Source organism: Heterodontus francisci, chromosome 17 (assembly GCF_036365525.1).
Source record: "Heterodontus francisci isolate sHetFra1 chromosome 17, sHetFra1.hap1, whole genome shotgun sequence".
Classification (NCBI taxonomy): Eukaryota; Metazoa; Chordata; class Chondrichthyes; order Heterodontiformes; family Heterodontidae; genus Heterodontus; species Heterodontus francisci.
Window position 1 is genome coordinate 75,431,392 of NC_090387.1, and position 22,026 is coordinate 75,453,417.

Here is a 22,026-nt window from a genome sequence, read left to right on the forward strand (position 1 = left end):
GAGAGGAGTTCCTCCTCATTAGCAAGGCAGACTTCTGTCTCCCTGCTGACCTAAGTGCAGACGACCTGGTGGTGACTCCAGGTCCCCTGTCCCTTCTCACCTTGCCACTGCTGCCTCGTGCCCATGGTCAAGTTGAGTGGATGCAGGTGTGCACAAATGCCCAGCAGACACGGATTGCTATGATGGATGTGGCTCTCCATCAGAGCTGCCAATTTCACAATGCAAGACGCCATTCGTGTACCAGTCGGAGACAATGTCGAGCTCAAGTCCTGGATGGTCTCCTCCATCACCCACACTTGGGCAAGCATTGCCTCTGGAATTTCTGCCAGATGTTGCCAGACTTTTTGCTGTAGCTGCAGCATTTCCCGTGATGTTGCTGACACAAGAACAGGAGAAATAGGAGCAGAAGTAGACCATATGGCCCATCGAGCCTGCTCCGCTATTCAATATGATCATGGATGATCTTGGGCTTCTATTCCAATGTCCTGCCTGCTCCCCATATCCCTTGATTCCCTATGAGACCAAAACTTTATCTATCCTAGCCTTAAATGTATTCAATGACGACACCAGAGGCATGTCATGAGCCTAAGGCTCAGCATGGACCTGGCTTCCCACAGTCCTCCGACTGACAGAAGCCTGGGCTGTCACAGCCTCCATCAGCTTCTCGGGTGCATGTGCGTTGTGCTCACCAGGTTGTGTGCGCAGATCTAAAATTGAACGCAAACCCACCAAGGTGCAAGTATCTGCGCTGGTGGAAGGTGCAGGAGTATGAGGTGCCAATGAACCCTCTGAGGCTTCATCCTCCACCTCAGAGGTGACAGGCTCCCCCATGGACTGTCTGATTGGGCACCGCTTGACCTGCATGAGAGAAAAGAGACATGTAAGGGTCCAGGGCCTCCTCTCCCAACATAGCACACACCCCTATGCTGCAGACCCCTGTGGGACAGGATGCCTGATGAGTTGCATGGCTCCATTGCTGCAGATGCAGCCTTGTGCCCCATGGCAAATTTACTTACTGTCTTGGGAAGATGCCCCTGTACCTTCGTCCGCCATGTTCCAGCTGTCTTGTGGTTCAGCCAGTTCCATGGCCTCCTCCTCCATTGGTGTTAAGACATGCAGAATGGACAGCTGACCGCTGGTGTTGGCCTGCTCTCTCAAATTGTGTTCTATCCTCTCCTGCAGACACAGGGAAGGGAGCTGTTGGTCTCCCGGTAAAATCAATCCCAACACAAAGGCTGCTGACAGTCCAGCTGCCACTAATGGGAGCAAAGTGATGCCTCCTACATGTGCTCTCTTTCCTGGGACCTTGTGAGATTGTGCTATTACAGGGGGCCTCCTTTCAGGGCCACCTCGCTATGCCGCTGTCAGTCAGCTTGCATCCCCTGACCCTTTGCCCATGTCTGGGGGGTTTGGTCCCTCTCCTCCCAATGCATTCTTCTGCTTTGCTCGGCCCAAGAGATTGAAGGCATTAAAAGGTACTTACTTTAGCAGCTTGGATGAGGTCATTGAGCCGCTTGCGGCACTGAAACCATGTGCACGGGGTGATCCCACGACTGCTGAACTCCTCCACAATCTGCAGCCAGACCTGCTTGGTTTGACTCCAAGCTCTCCTCCTCCTGTCCCTTGGGAACAAAATGTCCCTCCTCTCTGGTGCAGCCTGCAAAAGCACCTGGAGGGAGGCATCAGGAAACCGTGTGATGGCCCAGTGTCTCCTCTCAGCCACCTCCTCAGTTTCTGCAATCACCTCCTCCTCTCCCGGGCTTTCACCATGCAGAGTTCAATGCAGGGCTGGCGGCCCTTTAAAAATGGCACCAGTACCTGCCGAGACGTCACCTGACACTGTATTCCCTACCTCCTGGCTGACACTGGCCACAAATTGGTCAGGTGTCATGGCTCATTAGTAGGGCCCTACCAAATTCACGGCTGTGAAAAATGCGTCACAGACCATGAAATCTCGGGTCTGCCGTGAAATCAGCCATTTTGTGACTACGTGCGCTTTATTCATTGACATAAGGCTCACCTCGTTGATTGTTGGGCATGTTGCGAACATCACACATTTTAGTGATTGACACATCTCTGGATTATTAGGATATTACATGAGCCACAAGCAAATTGGCATAGGCTAAATAAGATTAGGGAGCTGAATGCATGGCTGAAGGATTGGTGTGGGCAGAATGGGTTTCAATCCATGTGACACCAGTACTGGGGAAAATGGGAGATGTACCATTAGTTGTATAACTAGGGCGGTAGAAAGGACTTTAAACTAAATAGTGGGGTGGGGGGAGAGATCACGTGAGAAATATGTGGCACACTAAAGGGAAAGGACAAGGCAATAGAAGACAAGGCAATAGAGCAAGGTAGCAAGAGAATAGCAGGAAGCGACACAGCGTACGAACTTAAGATGCACCAGCAGATAAGGCTAGAGTTTGCAAAAACAGTAAAAAGATAGAACTAAAGGCTCTGTATCTGAATGCATGCAGCATTTGTAATGCAACGGATGAATTGTCAACATAAATAGAAATAAATATGTATGACCTGATAGCCATTACAGAGATGTGGTTGCAAGGTGACCAGGGCTGGGACCTGAATATTCAAGGGTACTTGATACTTCGGAAGGACAGGAAGTTAGGAAAAGATGGTGGGGCAGCTCTGTTAATTAAGGATGTCATTAGTACAATACTGAGAGATGACCTTAGTTCTAAAGATCAAGATGTAGAATCAATTTGGGGAAGATAATAGCAATGGTAAGAAGTCACTTGTGGGAGTAGTTTATAGGCCTCCTTACAGCAGCTACACTGTAGAGGACAGAGTATACAGGAAGAAATATGGGGGCTTATAAGAAAGTTACAGCAATAATCATGGGTGATTTTAATCTACATATAGATTGGACGGATCAGATTGGCAAAGGTAGACTGGAAGATGAGTATGATAGAGTGTTTTCAAGACAATTTCTTAGAGCAGCGCATTCTAGAGCTAACTAGAGAGTAGCCTATTCTAGACCTGGTAATGTGAAATGAGACAGGATTAATTAATGATCTCATAGTAAAGGAGCCTCTAGGTAGCAGTGATCATAACATGATTGAATTTCGCATTCAGTTTGAGGGTGAGAAGTGTGGATCTAAGACCTGTGTTTTAAACTTAAAAATAGGCAATTACAAGAGTATGAAGACAGACCTGACTAAAGTGAACTGGGAAATTAGGTTATAGGGTAGGACAGTAAAGATGTAGTGGCAGATATTTAAGACGTTATTTCATAACACTCTGCAAGGATACACTCCAGTGAGAAAGAAAGACTCAGTCAGAAGGTCACACCATCTGTAGCTAACTAAGTAAGTTAAGGGTAGCACCAAATTGAAATAAAAGTGTACAATTCTAGGAAGATTAGTGGTAGGTCAGAAGACTAGTTAGAATTTAAAAACCAGCAAAGATTGACAAAAAAAATGAGGGAGAAATTAGAATATGAGAGAAAGCTAGCTAAAAATATAAAAACCCATAGTAAGAGTTTCTATAAGTATTTAAAAAGGAAAAGGGTAACTAAAGTGAGCATTGGTCCGCTGGAGAGAGAGTCTGGGGAATCAATATTGGGAAATAAGGAAATGGCAGAAGCGTTGAACAGATATTTTGTGTCTGTCTTCACTGTAGAAGACACAAATAACCCAGAAATACTTGTAAATCAAGAGGTGAAAGGGAGGTAAGAACTTAATACAATTACAATCACCAGGGAAAGGGTACTCAGAAAACTATGAGAACTAAAGGCTGACAAGTCCCCAGGGCCGATGGCCTGTATCCTAGGGGCTTAAGAGAAGTAGCTGCTAAGCTAGAAGATGCATTGGTTGTAATTTTCCAAAATTCCCTAGATTCTGGAAAGGTCCTATCAGATAGCAAAGTAGCATTGTAACTCCTTTATTCAAGAAAGGAGGGAGACAGAAAGCAGGAAACTACAGGCCAGTTAGCCTAACATCTGTCATAGGGAAATTCTAGAATCTATTGTTAAATAGGTTATAGCAGGGCACATACTCTTAATGCGATCAGGCAGAGTCAACATGGTTTTGTGAAAGGGAAATTGTGTTTGACTAAATTATTAGAATTCTTTGAGGAAACAACAAGCAAGGTGGATAAACGGGAACCTATAGATGTGGTGTACTTGGATTTCCAAAAGGCGTTTGATAAAGTGCCACATCAAAGGTTACTACACAAAATAAGAGCTCATGGTGAGGTAACATATTAGCATGGATAGAGGATTGGTTAGCTAATAGGAAACAGACAGTAGGGATAAATGGGGCATTTTCAGGTTGGCAAGCTGCAACTCGTCGATTGCCACAGGTATCCGTGATGGGGCCTCAACTATTTAGAATCTGTATAAATGGCTTGGATGAAAGGATGGAATGTATCGTTCCTAAATTCGCTGATAACACAAAGACAGGTAGGACTGTAAGTTGTGAAGAGGACATAAAGAGTCTGCAAAGGGATATAGATAGGTTAAGTGAGAGGGAAAAAATTTGTTAGTTGGAAAATGTGAACTTGTCCATTTTGGCAGGAAGAATAGAAAAGCAGTGTATTATTTAAATGGAGAGAGATTGCAGAACTGTGCAGTACAGAGGGATCTGGGTATCCTGGTACATGAATCACAAAAATCTAGTATGCAGGTACAGCAAGTGATTAGGAAGGAAAATGGAATGTTGTCGTTCACTGCAAGGGAAATGGAATATAAAAGAAGGGAAGTTCTGCTACAGTTGTACAAGGCATTGGTGAAACTACATCTGGAGTACTCTGTTCAGTTTTAGTCTCCTGATTTAAGAAAGGAAATAATTGCACTGGAAGCAATTCAAAGAAGGTTCACTCAACTGATTCCTGGGATGAAGGGGCAATCTTATGAGGAAAGGCAGGTTGGGCCTGTATCCATTGGAGTTTAGAAGAATGAGAGGTGGGATTTGACAGGATGGATGCTAAAAGGATGTTTCCCCTTCTGAGAGAGACCAGAACTAGGGGACACAGTTTAAAAATAAGGGGTCTCCCACTTAAGACGGAGATGAGGAGAATTTTTTTCTCTCAGAGGGTTATTAGTCTGTGGCATTCTCTTCTCCAGTGAGCACTGGAGGCAGGGTCATTGAATATTTTTAAGGCTGAGTTAGACAGATTCTTGATTGACAAGGGACATAGGTAGAAAGAGGGATGCGGTCCTGAAACAAGAATTTAGGGAGCTAGGTAGCAGATTAAAAAGCAGGACCTCAAAGGTTGTAATCTCTGGATTACTGCCAGTGCCACGTGCTAGTGAGTATAGGAATAGGGTAGAGCAGCTGAATGCGTGGCTGAAGACATGGTGCAGGAGGGAGGGCTTTAGTTTCCTGGATGACTGGGTCTGTTTCTGGTGAAGGTGGGACCTGTGCAAGTTGGATGGGTTGCACCTGAACCGAAACGGGACCAACATCCTTGCAGGGAGGTTTGCTAGTGCTGTTGGGGGGCTAAACTAATTTGGCAGCGGGATGGGATACAGAGTGGAGGTACAGTACGGGGTGATATACAGCCAAATATAGAAGAGAAACTAAGTTAGTCTGGAAGGCAGAGCAAATATAGACCTGTTAAGGCACAAGTGAATAATGCAAGGCTGGATTGCATCTATTTTAACATAAGGAGTCTTACAAGTAAGGCAGATGAATTGAGGGCGTTGATTACCACATGGGAATAGGATATTATTGCTATCACAGAGACATGGTTGAGGGAAGGGCAGGACTGGCAGCTCAATATTCCAGGGTATAGAATCTTCAGGCGTGACGGGGGGAGGTGTAAAAGAGGAAGTGGCATCGCACTATTGATCAAAGAGTCAATTACTGCAGTAAGGAGGGGTGATATCTTAGAAGATTCCTCAAAAGAGGCCATATGAGTAGAACTTAAAAACAAAAAGGGGGAAATCACTTTGCAGGGAGTGTACTACAGGCCTCCAAACAAACAGTCACAGAGAGATAGAGGAGCAGATATTTAGGAGCAGAGGTGTAAAAATAATAGGGTAATAACAGTTGGGAATTTCAACTTCCCCAATATTAACTGGGAAAGTCTTAGTGCAAAAGGCTTAAAGGGGTCAGAATTTTTAAAAGGCATCCAGGAGAGCTTTTTGAGCTAGCACGTAGAAAGTCCTACAAGAGAAGGGGCGGTACTGGACCTAATCTTAGGGAATGAAGCTGGACAACTGGTAGAAGTGTCAGTGAGGGTGCATTTCAGGGATAGTGACCATAACTCTAAGATTTAAGGTAGTTACAGAAAAGGAAAAAGATGGACCGGAAATAAAGGTACTGAATTGGGGGAAGGCCGATTTCAATATGATAAAACAGGATCTGGCCAAAGTGGACTGGGAGCAGCTACTTGTAGGAAAGTCTAGATCAGACCAGTGGAAGTCATTCAAAAAGGATATAGTGAGAGTTCAGGGCCAACATGTTCCTGTAAAGGTGATGGGTAGGACCAATAAGTCCAGGGAACCCTGGATGTCAAGGGATATAGAGGATTGGATAAGGAAAAAAAAAGAGACGCTTATGGCTGATTCAGAGCACTGAAAACAGCGGAGGCACTAGAAAGTGTAGGGGGTACTTAAAAAAGTAATTAGGAGAGCGAAGAGGGGACATTAAAAAACACTGACGGGCAAGATAAAGAAAAATCCCAAGGCATTTTATAAGTATATTAAGGACAAGAGGATAACCAGGGAAAGAGTAGGGCCCATTAGAGACCAAAGTGGCAATCTGTGTGTGGAGCTGGAGGACCTAGGTGAGGTTTTAAATGATTACTTTGCATCTGTGTTCACTAAGGAGAAGGACGATGTAGGTGTAGAGATCAGGGAGGGGGATTGAGATATAATTCAATGAATTAGCATTGAAAGGGAGGAGGTATTAGTGGTTTTTAGCAGGCTTAAAAGTGGATAAATCCCCAGGCCCAGATGAGATGTATCCCAGGCTGTTATGTGAGGCAGGGGAGGAGATTGCAGGGCCTCTGACAAAAATTTTCAAATCCTCTCTGGCCACAGAAGAAGTGCCAGAGGAATGGAAGATAGCAAATGTGGTACCATTATTCAAGAAGGGTAGTAGGGATAAACTAGGTAATTACTGGCCAGCGAGTCTAACATCAGTGGTTGGGAAACTATTGGAAAAAATTCTGAGGGACAGGATTAATCTCCACTTGGAGAGGCAGGTATTAATCAGGGATAGTCAGCATGGCTTTGTCAGGGGGAGATCATGTCTAACAAATTTGATTGAATTTTCCGAGGAGGTGACTGGATGTGTAGATGAGGGTAAAGCAGCTGATGTAGTCTACATGGACTTCAGTAAGGCTTTTGATAAGGTCCCACATGGGAGATTGGTTAAAAAGGTAAGAGCCCAGGGGATCCAGGGCAATTGGGCAAATTGGATCTAAAAATTGGCTTAGTGGAAGGAAGCAGAGGGTGACGGTCGAGGGTTGTTTTTGCGATTGGAAGCCTGTGACCATTGGTGCTGGGACCCTTGCTGTTTGTAGTGTACATTAATGATTCAGACTTGAATATAGGAGGTATGATCAATAAGTTTGCAGATGACACAAAAATTGGTGGCGTCGTAAATAGTGAGGAGGAAAGCCTTAGATTACAGGACAATGTAGATGGGCTGGTAAGATAGGCAGAGCAGTGGCAAATAGAATTTAATCCTAAGAAGTATGAGGTGATGCATTTTGGGAGGACTAACAAGGCAAGAGAATATACAATGGATGGTAGGACCCTAGGAAGTACAGAGGGTCAGAGGGACCTTGGTGTACTTGTCCATAGATCACTGAAGGCAGCAGCACAGGTAGATAAGGTGGTTATGAAGGCATATGGGATACTTGCCTTTATTAGCCAAGGCATAGAATATAAGAGCAGGGAGGTTATGATGGAGCTGTACAGAACGCTAGTTAGGCCACAGCTGGAGTACTGTGTACAGTTCTGGGCACCACGCTATAGGAAGGAAGTGATTGTACTGGAGAGGGTGTAGAGGATATTCACCAGGATGTTGCCTGGGCTAGAGCATTTCAGCTATGAAGAGAGACTGGATAGGCTAGGGTTGTTTTCCTTAGAGCAGAGAAGGCTGAGGGAGGACCTGATTGAGGTATACAAAATTATGAGGGGCATAGATAGGGTAGATAGCGGAGGTGTCAATAACCAGGGGGCACAGATTTAAGGTAAGGGGCAGGAGGTTTAGCGGGGATTTGAGGAAAAGAAATTTCACCCAGAGGATGGTTGGAAGCTGGAACACACTGCCTGAAGAGGTGGTAGAGGCAGAAACCCTCCCAACATTTAAGAGGTATTTAGGTGAGCACTTGAAATGCCATAGCATACAAGGCCAAGTGCTGGAAAATGGGATTAGAACAGATAGGTGCTTGATGGCCATCACAGACACGATGGGCCAAAGGGCCTGTTTCTGTGCTGTATAACTCTATGACTCAAAGTTCAGAGCGGGTAGACAGGTAAGTAGAGTTGAGGTCACAATCACATCAGCCATGATTTTATCAAATGGCGGAGCAGGCTCGAGGGGCTGAATGGCCTACTCCTGCTCCTAATTCGTATGTAAGGCTCAATTCACCGAATGGCAGATGAGGGAGGTCTACTGGTACAGTTTTGAGAGAAGCAGTTTCAAGTATTAGCAGACAAGTGAGAATGCTAGAATGAGAAAATCTAAAATGGCCACAACCGCTAAAGCAGCACACTGAGTGAAAGAATTTGGAAGGCAAATTGTGCATGCTGATGGTGGAATATTGTTTTGTACAAGTTGCAGTGTTTCATTGGATCACACACGGTGGGTGCCGGTTCAGTGCCACTTAAGAGTCCGAAAGCCATTAGAGCAGAAAGAGAGCATCTGACGCTGCACTGCTGGAAAACGAACACGTGAGATTTCATCTTGTTTTAAGAAGTCAACAGAGAGCGCAGAAAATTGTCAGTTGGTTACAATGTAACTTGTGAAGGCTTTTGCAAGCGGCAACATACTATTGGAAAAACCTGATCGCCCAAAGCTGCAGGTATTCATTCAACATAATGTGCAAAATGGTGGTTGCTTGCCAAGTGCAAATAAACTATGACAGGACTACGCACCGAAGGTTTTTGCTACACTTTGTGAGATGAAGACTCAGATTAATGCATGTGTGTCTTTTGCAATTATTTGTGATGAGTCCGCCAACGTGCGAGACAACTATGTGTTGCATGCTTTTTTTTGATTTCATGACTGGTAAGGCTGAAGATGTACAGTCAGGAAATAGAACAACAGTGCTTGCAGGCTGTGTCCACTTAGAAGCTGTTAATTACACCACTTTCCCAAGCGATAATCAAAACTGTTTAAAAATATAGTGTGGATTTCTACAAAGCATCTGCTTTCAAAGTGACAATGCAACTTACATGACAAAATCTTTCAAATCAGTGCTCCAAGGTGTAATGCCTAATGCTATCCATATTATATATAATGCACATACAATTTACCTTGTCAGTGAGCTATGGAAAAGCGAGTTTGGTAAAGCCGACAAACTAGTCAGTTAAGGTAATTGGCAAAAGAAGCAATGGCGACATGAGGAAAATCATTTCCATGCAGCGAGTGGTTAGGATTGGGAATGCACTGCCAGAGACAGTGTCTGGAGGCAGGTTCAATTGAGACATTCAAAAGGGAATTAGATAGTTATCTGAAAAGGAAGAATGTACTGGGTTTATGGGGAGAAGGCGGGAAATGGCACTAAGTGAGTTGCTCATTCAGAGAGCCGGTGCTGAATGGCCTCCTTCAGTGCTGTAACAATTGTGTGTGTGTGTGTGAAACACTGTCCTAGTTGCAAGCTTCGATACAGGAAACACACTGCAAATGCGGCTCAAGTTGGGGGACTGTCATGCAGACCCCTACCTGCCAACAAGGCACATTGGTTTTGTCATATGAACGTTGATTTTTAACTCTTGCTGGAGCGAGGAAATGACTTGTTGAATAGATCAGCCGTGGCTGGAAAAAAAACATTTGCATATTAACAGACGGTGCTTGTGATGACAAAGGACCATTCCCTGACACATTCAACCCACAGTAGATGTTAATTACCAGACAGTGAGGGGGTGAGGAAGCGCATTCCAGGGCCTGTTGGGGTGATGCAATCCACAGGGGCCAGGACTGGTTGGACCAGCTGGTCACATAACTAACTGGTTGTTCCAGGGGTCTTTTGAACTAGTCACAGAGTTTGAACTGAGGAAGACTGTTCGCTCCTGGACTGAGATCTCTCTTGTCTGCTCCCATCTCTTCCTCACAAGCCTCTGAATCCACTGAAGACACATGAACCCCAAGAGAGAAAAGTCTCCTACAGCGAACAAAGTTTAAGAAGAATACTGGGTCCCAACCAAAAGTACAATCTACCTACAATCAAGGACTCTACAGTGAGTTCGAAGAACCGTAACAAAAACTCTTCCGATATTGCCTCAAACGTTTCCACTTTATTTTTGACTTCTGCTCTTTTCTATCTCTATTTACATGTGTGTATCGCGTATGCATGCTAGCGTGGGTGCGTCGTGCATCCTTGGGGGCAAATGAATTAGAGTTTAAGTTGAATAAATTTCAACTTTTCTTCTTTCAACATCGGAAAACCTGCTTGTGCTGGTTTCTTTGCCTTATAATTGGAAAGCGGTGAACAAGGGTTCACTAAGGTGGAGTTAAAAACATGGTGTTTTAAAAATTAAACCCTGTTACAGTAAGATGAAGGCTAAGAGGGACCCCTCCACGGGTCAGAACAGAAATTTGGGGGCTACCGTTCTGGATTTTACCACAAACGAGAGAAATTGGAAGCGGGAAGCCAAATTGTTCCTAATCAAAAAAGAGCAAGATTTCAAATACAGGTTTTCTTGCGGTTGTGTGTGCTTGAATACTAACATGTCTGAGACTGAAGCTAGTAGCTCCCCAAGCCAGGGTGAAGTAACTTGGGATAAGTTAAAAGCACTGTCTATGGAGGAGTTGAGGAAAATGGCTGAGCAGTGTGGGATCACTGTACGTGGCAAGGCTAGGAAGTCTGAACTCCTAAGTCTACTGGCCAACCATTTTTCCCTTGAATCTGAAGAAGCAGAGGCAGTGTTAGAAGTAGACCCAGACAGGGTACTGCTAGCAAAGATACAACTGGAACAAAGGAAACTTGAATTAGAAGACAGGGAAAGAGAAAGAGAGAGAGACAGAAGAAGGAAAAAGAACATACGAATTAAGAGCAGGAGAAGGCCACTCAACCCCTCGAACCTGCTCAGGTTCAATATGTTCATGGCTGAACTGATTACTCCACATTTCCACCTACCCCCGATAACCTTCCACTCCCTTGTTTATCAAAAATCTAGAGAAAGCATTCCAGAAGGAACGTGAAGAAAAACAAACACAGGAGAAGGAACAAGAGAGCGAGAGGAGAGTGAGAAAAAGAATATTCCAGAAAGAATGTGAAGAAAGAGACCTGAAGCGGCTTGGGTTAACCAGGGGGCGACAGAGTAACCCCAATGAAAGCATGGCCAATATGGAGGAGCATAATTCAGGGCTGGGTACAGAATTGTTAAAACTAGCTCAACTAATTCCAAAATTCAATGAGGAAGATGTAGAAATACTTCTTGCGTCCTTTGAGAAACTGACAAAGCAGTTAAAATGGCCAGCTGAGACCTGGCCTCTTTTATTACAAAGCAAGCTAACCAGAAAAGCCCATGAGGTTTATTCCCTGTTGCAGATGAGAGTTTAAATTATGAATTGACAAAAAAATGCTATCCTCGGGGCATATGATTTAGTACCCGAAGCCTATTGCCAAAAGTTTAGAACCCTCAAGAAGCAAGCTAATCAAACTTATCTGGAGTTTGAAAGAAGTAAGCAGCTGTCTTTTGACCAGTGACTGAGGGCTCTTAAAGTACAGTTCAGCTATGAGAATCTCAGGGAAGTAATTCTGTTAAAGCAATTTAAAAACTCTCTTCCACTCTCCATAAAGACACATGTAGAGAAGCAGCGGGTCCAGAGAGCTCGGCAAGCGGCCGTTCTGGCGATGAGTTTACTTTAATTTATAAAGTCGGTTTCCCCGGGGAGGACCTTTTCTAATCACCCCCAGAAATCTGAAAAGGACAAAGGGTGGGAAGGTGATAGGAGCCCAAACAGTCCTGGGAGAGAAAGAAAAGCAGGAGACACAGGGGCCCTCCTCTAGCCAAAAAGGAAGGTGCTGTGAGCAAGAGTGAGAGCTGGAGATCTGTGTGCTTCCATTGCAATAAAGCAGGACATTTAAAAGCCGACTGCTAGAAATTAAAGAGAAAACCTGGAGGGGTACTCAGGGCACAGCCGCTCAGTGAAGAAAGAAACCTGAGGGAAAGCACAGCAGAACAAGCTGTGGCTTTAACTGCAGTAAGAGTAAGACCCAGGAAGCTTAAGGCTGCAAGTACAGGAAAAGTGAAGGTTATCAGGGTTTTCTGTCTGAAGGGAAAGTAACCCCATACCCCTCGAGTGGGGCAAGCAAGCCCATAGTAATTCTCAGGGACACAGGGGCCACTAGATCCCTTTTTACCGGGAAAAGGCCTGACCTTTGCCCCAGAGAGCGCAGTGAACACCAGAACGGTGGTGAATGGTATTGGAAGGCAGTGTATGCCTGTACCTGCACACCGGGTGCACATGGAGTGCGACGTACGTTCAGGACCGGTGATCGTAGGTATTGTCCCTAGTTTGCCTGTGGACGGGGTTGACCTGCTCCTAGGTAATGATATGGCAGGGGTGAAGGTGGTAGCCCCTCAAGTAGTGAAAGACAGATCACAGAAGGTCCGAGAGACAGGGCCGTGGCAGGAGACGCACCCCTGTAGTTTCCCTGAAACTGTAGTCGATCAGGCAATGATCAAACCAACTTCCCCAGAGGAGACTACATTGGCACTGCAGGAAGATGACCAGGTCTGTCTGTCTGAGACTTTCTTTGGAAAGTTAGGAGACTCAGGGAATGAATTAAATGGATTTTCCCTGGGTGAGGCTCAGCGAGCCGACCCAGTATTGCGAAAGTTAGCACAGGCTGCCCAGCTGAAAGTGAAGCAGAGGGAGTCCCTAATTGCTACTATTTAAACAATGGGGTACTGATGAGGAAATGGAGTTCACCTCACAGACCTGAGAGAAAGGAGTGGACAGTAGTTCACCAGTTAGTGTTGACGCACAGGTACAGAGAGAAATATTAAGAAGGATCCAAGAGACTGCAGTGGCTGTACATGCCGGTATACAAAAGACCAAAGCCCGCATAAGACAGCAGCTTGACTGGCCAAAACTCCACAAAGATGTGCTGCAGTACTGCAGGCATTGCCATATGTGCCAGGTTGAGGGGATTCTCCAACCGACAGTGAAAGCTGCACTCTTTCGTCCTGTTAGGAGGACCCTTCAGCAGAAAGCTGGTGAACCCGCCGAGAACAAAAGGGGACAGGCAGGCACAAGGCTGGCAAAAGTTTAGAAAGGGAAGGGGAAAACGTGACCAAGAGGGCAAGTTAAAGGAAGTCCGGGATGAATCCCGGATGAAAACCCTTACTGTCTGGTCAGCCAACCCCGAAAAACGTAAAAAGTTAGACCCCACATCCTCCTACGTAAATGCAGACACTAGAAGCACCCCACCAGAGTTGCTGACAGCATTTACAGGAACCTGCTGAGACAAAGAAAGATTTCTAGCGGGCAGAGAAATCGTGAGGGCGATGTCTCACCTAGTCAAAGTGCCACAGGGGCATGTAGTAGAGTCTGCACAAATACCTGCAGGAAGGAGTGCTCCAGATGACAAAGGGGAAATTAGCAAAAAATCCTCCCCACAGTCAGAGAAAAAGCGAACCACCCATCCCCTGAAGTCAAAAGCCTTTGCATAACTCAGCAAAGCACGAAAGGAGAGTTCAGGATAGACCCACCCATTACTGACCCCCCAGAAAAAAAAAATCCAATTCCGGGCTAATTAAACCTACTAAGTGATTCCTCACAACGCAGCGGCCCGCTGATGTCATCAGAGTACGCCAAGCTGCGCATATGCGCCGCTACATCTTGCCAGGACTAAGTGGCGCATCCGCGGGATGACATCACACAGCACCAACATCATCGCGTATCAGAGCCTGGTCCATCTTCGCGTATGCGCAATAAAGCGTCAGCGGGTATCCAGCAACCCCACCCCCCCTCGGCTGGAGGAAGTGGTTGAGTGGGAGAATTTGAGGCTGGAGCTCTCCCCTCTTGGCAACTCGCTCCAGGCCTCGACGCTTCCTCCCGCCGCTCGCTCTAGACCTTGCTGCTCACCCCCATTCCCCTGGCCGATTGCTCCTCGCCACCCCGCTCTCCGGTCGCTCGCTCCCCACTTCCCTGCCCGCCCCCCTCCAGCTGCTAGATCTGGGCCGCGCCGCTTCCCTCCTCTCGGCCTCTCGCTCCTACGTCACCCCGTCACCCCTTGCGGCCTGCCTAGCTTCTTCGGGCGGCGCGTGGAGACTGATCAAAAATGGGAGCGAGTGGCTGAGAGGAGGGAAGTGGTGCGGCCTAGAGCTAGCAGCCGGAGGGCCGGGGGTGGGCGAAGTGAGCAGCTGGAGAGCAGGGTGGCCCAAGCTGGAAACAATTGACTAGGGAAGAGGTGGGGGTGGCGGGGAGGAAGCAACAAGGTCTGGATTGAGCAGCTGAAGGAGGGAAGCAGCCGGTGGGGGGGCGGGGGGGGGGGGGGGAAGCAGCCAGTGGGGAGGAGGGGGAGAAAGTGAGTTGACGAGGGGAGAGAGCGGCCAGTGGGGTGGGAGCTAGTAGCTGCATTTGTGTGAAATCAGTCCTGATCTGTCATATAAACAAATCACAATAACGAATTGGCAGCACATTTTATACTCTGCCCGATTTTCGTTTCCATCTATCAGGGAGTCAATTAACTAGTCTTCCAATGGAAATTCAATCATAAATTTCCTTTTGTATTTAATAGGGTTACTGGAATATTAAATGGATCTGAGGATTACAATATATATACTATAACTACATAGTAACATATTACTGTGTTTCCATCCAACTTATTGTCAGGTTAGTTTGCTACAACAATCTAGCCATAAACATTTCCTGTGATAAATTGAGCAGCGCCATCTTTAATCCTGGCAGCTACCTGAACGTCGCAAATACTGACGTTCCAGTTGAAGAACCTGCATTTGTGCATGTGCAAGTACTGCGCCACCTCATGGTTGCATTGTAAGCAAACGCAGCCTTAAACCTAACCATCTCAAAGACCCTAGGCAGCAATGGAAGGGACAAACTGAAGAAAAACTTCCCCAAAGAACCACATGTTTATTGGGATGCCGAAAAGGGGAAATTTTAATAAGTCTTAGGATTTGTGAAAGAATGACAGAAATACATGTTTGTTTTCTGTATCTTACATTTTCTCAGGACCCTTTTAATGAAATGCGCTTTTCTCAAATCGCATTTCATTCCGCTGGGTGTGGAGGTGTCATGTAGACCCCCACCTGCCAAGAACGAGGCACAATGGTTTTGTCATATAAACATTGATTTTTAACTGTTGCTGAAGCGAGGAAATGACTTGTTGAACAGATCAGATGGAAAAAAATTTGCATATTAACAAACGGTACTTGTAGAGACAAAGGACCATTTCCTGACACATTCAACCCACTATGGATGTTGATCACCGGACAGTGAGGGGGTGGGGAACCGCACTCCAGGGCCTGCTGGGATGATGCAATCCACAGGGGCCAGGACTGGTTGGACCAGCTGGTCACATTACTAACTGGTTGTTCCAGGGGTCTTTTGAACTAGCCACAGAGAGTTTGAACTGAGAAAGACTGTTTGCTCCTGGGCTGAGAAGATCTCTCCTGTCTACTCCCATCTCTTTCTCACAAGCCTCTGATTCCACTGAAGACACATGAACTCCAGAGAGAAAAGTCTCCTACAACAAACAATGTTTAAGAAGAATACTGGGCCCCAACGAAAAGCACGATCTACCTATAATCAAGGATTCCACAGTGAGCTCAAAGAACTGTAACAAAAACTCTTCAGATATTGCCTCAAACTTTTCCACTTTATTTCTGACTTCTGCTCTTTTCCGTCTCTATTTGCATGTGTGTATTGCGTATGCATGCTAGCGTGGGCGCATCGTGTATCCATAGACATCAACCGAATTAGAGTTTAAGTTCAAGTTTAATAAATTTCAACTTTTCTTCTTTAAACCCAGGAAAACCTGCTTGTGTTGGTTTCTTGCCTTATAATTGGAAAGCAGTGAACAAGGATTCACCAAGGGGGAGCTAAAAACACACTGTTTTAAAAATTAAACCCTGTTACGTTAAGACCAGGTGAAGGCTGAGAGGGACCCCTAGACATCTTTCTCACTGGGTCGTAACAGGGACAAAACATCGCCCTTCCTCCTGAGCCAGTAATTACATATTGGAAATCTTGGTTTCGGGCAGTACAATCTCATGCAGCTCACCTGAATTTCTACTCAGACTTCATCTCAGAAAAGCTCACACCGATACCGAAAATACAGATTTTAACAGCCATTATAAACCTTTTAAACGATGCTCAGCTTAATTAGGTTCTGTTTGTTGCCAAGAATGCTACACGACTGATGGATTTAATCACGGTTTGAATCTTGGAACGTCACAATCCACAAAGCTTACAATAAAGTAATAGATGTACTGCTATTGGCTGAAGCACAGTCAAACGAACACTGATGATGATGATGAATTAAATGCCTGTGCTCAATAGATGTTTTCTCGCTATGGGGAAGAATCAAGCAGTGAAGAAAAAGCAGCTCAGACATTTCAACAACCTTCTACAGCATTCTTGAAAGCTGTGCATATCTTTCACCCCACACAAATGCACCTATTGATCGTGGATTTAAACACGTTTGATGTGATTTCTGGCTTTGACAAGAACTGTAGACGGGAGGTTCCTGCTTATAAAAACATTGCAAAAGAAGCAGATTGTACTTTGCCTGTGCTGCAGTTTTGGAACTCTGTGGAATGCAGAAACCCCACCTTGCAGGCTGGCACGGCGCTGTCTGACAATTCCAACAAACTCTGTGGACGAGGAGAGCTGTGTCTAAACATGGGCAAGTGTTCACAGCACAGAGACAGGGAATGAAGAAAGAGACAGTTGCAGGTTGCTCTGTGCTCACATTCAACCTCTGACTTCAATGAGTAAAGAATGTGACCTGTTTATATTCAGTTTCTTACAATAGTTTTTGAGTAAACAATAAATACCATTTGAAACCAGAAACTTGCATTTTTTTTTGTTTTAAATAGATCATTTTCATGGTTTGTCGCAACACCATAAAATTTACAATTTAAATATGTGAAATTGTGAAATTCATGATTCTTAAAATGTTGTGACTGTGAAATTTGTAAAATTTGACTGAATCTTGTAGGGCCTATTCATTAGACTTAATTGACCGGCTGCTGCTGAATTGCGTGCGGCTTGCTGCTCCCGCCCCAAAGTGCCTCATGCCCAGTTCAGTCCCACTCTTTCACTTTCTCAGACAAAGGCAAATACTGCAGTAGTTTAAACTAATACACTGGAAGCATGTGAGTGGGAAGGATGGGTAGAATGAATGTAGTACTGCCGAGCGACATTTCCATCACTTGTACACTTCCCACACAAATCTGTGTTTATAGAGTGCTTATTCTACTCCTCTAAGTGTCCAAGAGGAGGAGGTGTGGACCTCAACTCGATTAATAGTAAGCATCATTACAGATATATTCACTATATGGGGGGGGGGGGGGGGGAGAGATTAGCTAGTGAGTTGCAAAGCAGAATACCTGATGAAGAATAGAGCACACATGATGAGGAACAAACACAGTTGGAATTAAAGAACCAACTAAATGCAGTACTTCAGTAACTTCACTGCTGTCCAGCAGTCTCTTCTCAGAGCTCTCTAACCATGCTGAGGTTGTGTTCAGCAGCACAGTAATAGTTGGAGCCAATACAAGTGATGGAGATGTCTCTCAGTGCAACTTTGCATCCATTCTATCCATCCATCCTGCTCACATGCCTCCAGATGTGTTCCAAAGCATACAAACCCAAGCAGTTATCAAAACAATTCCCAGGGTGTCTTTGAGGGGCAATCTACTCAACTAGCACAAGTGGATACTGGACCATCGCTATCCCTAAAGGCACACACTGACACAAAGCAGCTACGCACCTCCATTTACTGAAACATTTACAAGAATGATTAGGAAGTAGAAAACACACACCGAGAACTTTCACAATAGGGCAACACCAGGCCCAAATACACTGAGGTGAGGAGACAGGAGATAAAAGGGCTGGTATTACACCTCCTGCAATTGCATGGGAAGGTGCTGTGGGAAGGGGACGAGGTGTCGGGGGTAATGGAGGAGTGGACCAGGGTGTCGCAAAGGGAATGATCGCATCGGAATGCTGACAGGGGAGGGGAAGATATGTTTGGTGGTAGCATCATGCTGGAGGTGGCAGAAATGGTTAAGGATGATCTTTTGGATGTGAAGGCTGGTGAGGTGGAAAGTGAAGACAAGGGGAACCTTGTTGCGGTTTTGGAAGCGAGGGGAAGGAGTGGGGCAGAAGTGCGGGAAATGAGTCGGTCACGGTTGAAGGCCCTGACCACCAATGGGGGCGGGGGAGGTTGGAATCCTCTGTTGAGGAAAAGGAAGCGCTGCTGTCAAAGTTAGCATCATCAGAATAGATGCATCAGAGACGGAGAAACTGGGAGAATGTGATGGAGTTCTTATGGGGCAGGGTGTGAGGAAGTGAGAACAGAAAGTGCCGGAAATACTTAGCAGGTCTAGCAGCATCTGTGTAGAGAGAAACAGAGTTAATGTGTCAGGTCTGTGACCCTTTATCAAAACTGGCAAAAGTTGAGCAAGTGAAAGTGGGCGGCTGAAAGAAGAACAAGAAAGAAGGTCTGTGATAGGACGGAGAGGGGAGAGATTAAATGACAGAGATGTCATGGAACAGAATGCAAATGGAGTGTTAAACAGCTGTAGCAAAAGACAAAGCATGAGTCCAGAAGACTGTAGAGTGCTTATTTGGAAGATGAGGTGCTGTTCCTCGAGCTTGCGTTGATGTTCACTGGAACACTGCAGCAGGCCGAATACAGAAATGTGGGCATGAGAACAAGGTGGTGAATTAAAATGTAAGCAACCGGAACCTCGGGATCATGCTTGCAGACCGAGCGGAGGTTTTCTGCAAAGAAGTCACCCAATCTGCGTTTGGTCTCCCCAAAGTAGAGGAGACCGCACCGTGAGCAGCAAATACAGTATATTAAACTGAAAGAAGTACAAGTAAATTGCTGCCTCACCTGGAAGGAGTGTTTGGGGCCTTGAATGGTGAGGAAAGAGGAGGTAAACGAGCGATTGCAAGGTGCCGTGGGAAGTGGACAAGGTGTCGGGGGTGATGGAGGAATGGACCAGGGTGTCATGGATGGAACGGTTCCTTCAGAATACTGACAGGGGAGGGGAAGATGTGTTTGGTGGTGGCATCACGCTGGAGGTAGCAGAAATGGCGGTGGATGATCCTTTGGATCTAGTGGCTGGTGGAGTGGAAAGTGAGGACAAGAGGAAACCTGTCGCAGTTCAGGGAGGGAGGGGAAGGGGTGAGGGGCAGAAGTGCAGGAAATGACTCGGACAGGGTCGAGGGCCCTGTGAACCACAGTGTGGGGGAATCCTCGTTTGAGGAAAAGCATTGTTGTGGAAGGTTGCATCATCAGAACAGATGCATTGGAGATGGAGAAACTGGGAGAATGGAATGGAATCCTTACAGAGGCAGGGTGTGAGGAAGTGCAGTCGAGGTAGCTGTGGGAGTCAGTGGGCTTCTAATAAATACTAGTGGACAGCCTATCCCCAGAGATGGAAACAGAGAAGCCAAGGAAGGGAATGGAAATTGGAAGCAAAGTTGATGAGGTTTTCCAGTTCAGGGCGAGAGCAGGAAGCGGCACAAATACAATCAACAAATGTGGGAAGGGGACCTGAATAGGACTGGAACAAGGAATGTTTGACATACCCCACAAAAAGGTATTCATGAGTCTTGATGTATGCCTGGGGCCAATAAAGGTCATGTTTTATTTGGCAAGGGCATGGGCATATGTGGAGATGACTGTTGGGCATTGTAAGTATAAAGGAACTTAGGTAAATTCTTGATCTATTAAACCCTGTCTCATGAACCTGATGACTAGGCTGTGCTTTGCCCAGGCGAGTCCTCTGTTTCATGTTCATGACTGTCTTCTTCCACTATTTGCTGCTGCCTTTCTTCTTCTGTTTGTTCTGGGGCAAAGTTATGTGGCAGACAACAGACACAATTCTATTCCTATAGTCACAGGCTAGGTGGATAATCATAAAGTGATGGCCTTGGAGATTTTGCCCAGCTGCACCATAGCACTCTTCCAGATCTGTCCAGGCATCTGAATCATTGCTTCAAGTTGGCCATGGTGTACATCGGATTGGATCTTTAAATGTAAGAGATTTAGGATAGAGAGCAGAAGAAATGCTTTTAAAAAGGCTGTAAAGCACTGGAATGTACATTGGAGTTAGCAATCAAAGCAGAGAACATTTCAATATGTAAAGATAGATTAAATAGGCGTTTGAAGGAAAGTAGAATAAAGATATATGTAGAGAATTAGAAGTACTCCTGTGGAGGATAAACAACAACATCGATTGGCTGGGGCGAATGGCTCGTTTCCATGTAGTAATTCTTCAGGTTTTGTACTTGTTATACAATGATTTCTTAAGGCATGATTGCAGTGGAAATCCTTGGTAACCAACAACCAGCCCTATAGTCTTCACGGTACTTCAAATAACGTTGGCGCTATTGACTGTCATCGGATCAAGAAATCATGGGAACTGTCAGGATAATGAGCATTCATGTGCATAATTCTATTCCTGTAGTCACACACCAGGTGGCTAATCATAAAGAGATGGCGTTTTCCATTGATGAATAATATAGCATTTGGGATAGGAGATGTATGGCCACATGCAATCAGCTATGACATGCAATCTGGAGAGACCTGCCAAATGGTAGAAGTGGAGGGATCTTTTCCATTGCAGCTTGCTCTCCAATGTGAAAATGTTGAATTCACTGACCGTGGAAAACAAATGTATCAGTGAACTTCATGATACAAGTTTGCACTGAATGAGATGTGACAAAAATCTCCTTTGATGGCTTTGTATCAGCCTGCCACATAAACGTTCACAGCCACTCCCAGCTCCATTACTTTCCAAGAAGTGATCCCCAAGTTTAGTTGCAATAGTGTGCACCGTTCAGCTACAGCCTCCTTCAGGTGTCTTTGGACATGTTCAGACATTTGCACAAAAGGTGGGCAGTATAAGGAGAAGTTCCAATGGAACATCTGGCATTCAAACTCATCTAAAATAAAAGCAAAATACTGCAGATACTGGAAATCTGAAATAAAAACAGGAAGTGCTGCATTTTTACCAGAATTTGCTTCAAAGCCTCCAGGAAGCTCAAGGAGGTCTGGAATGCTGAATAATATGGGAGTTACCTTACCCAATCCATTCTGGTTGGAGGAAGAGGAGCAGCAGGTGGAGGATCCTTAGGGAACTGTCACTGGAGCTGTTACCAGGCTACAAAGGAGGAGTGCTGCTCACAGATGTCCTTTGCCTGCCCCAAGACTCTATAGGCCTTTGGTCATCTACCTCTATTTTACAGAGGAATAGTGAACATAACAGGGCTGCACTTCTCCAGAGTGGCTTATGTTCACTGGATGCCAATTCTCTATATTATAACACCCTGAACTGTCTGGTGCTCAGAAAAAGCACATTTTCCATACACTATGCTCATTATGACCCTAGTTTTTAAACAAATGAGGATTCTTCCCCATATTGTGGCTGGAAGTATTTCAGGCACAAAGTACCTATTTGGAATGGGTGCTTTAGGGGAAGCTTGCACCAAACGGGATTTTTTTTTTGGCCAGGAGGATGATGCTTTCTTTCAAATTGGACCACTCTTCTATCTGCCACTTCTCTTCTTTTGCCTCCAATGGTCATTTAACTAAAGTGGCCATTGTACCTCAATGTACTTATTTCAGGAAAAATTAGAGCACAATAGAAGCAGCCAGTTGATCTTTCAT

General features: G+C 45.4%; 1 protein-coding gene across 1 annotated transcript in view; it reads right to left on the reverse strand.

Annotated features, from left to right (window-relative positions):
* The window catches only part of LOC137378596 (diacylglycerol O-acyltransferase 1-like), a 224,690-nt gene that overhangs the window by 90,408 nt on the left and 112,256 nt on the right, over positions 1 to 22,026 (reverse strand). The gene's annotated exons all lie outside the window — the stretch shown is intronic.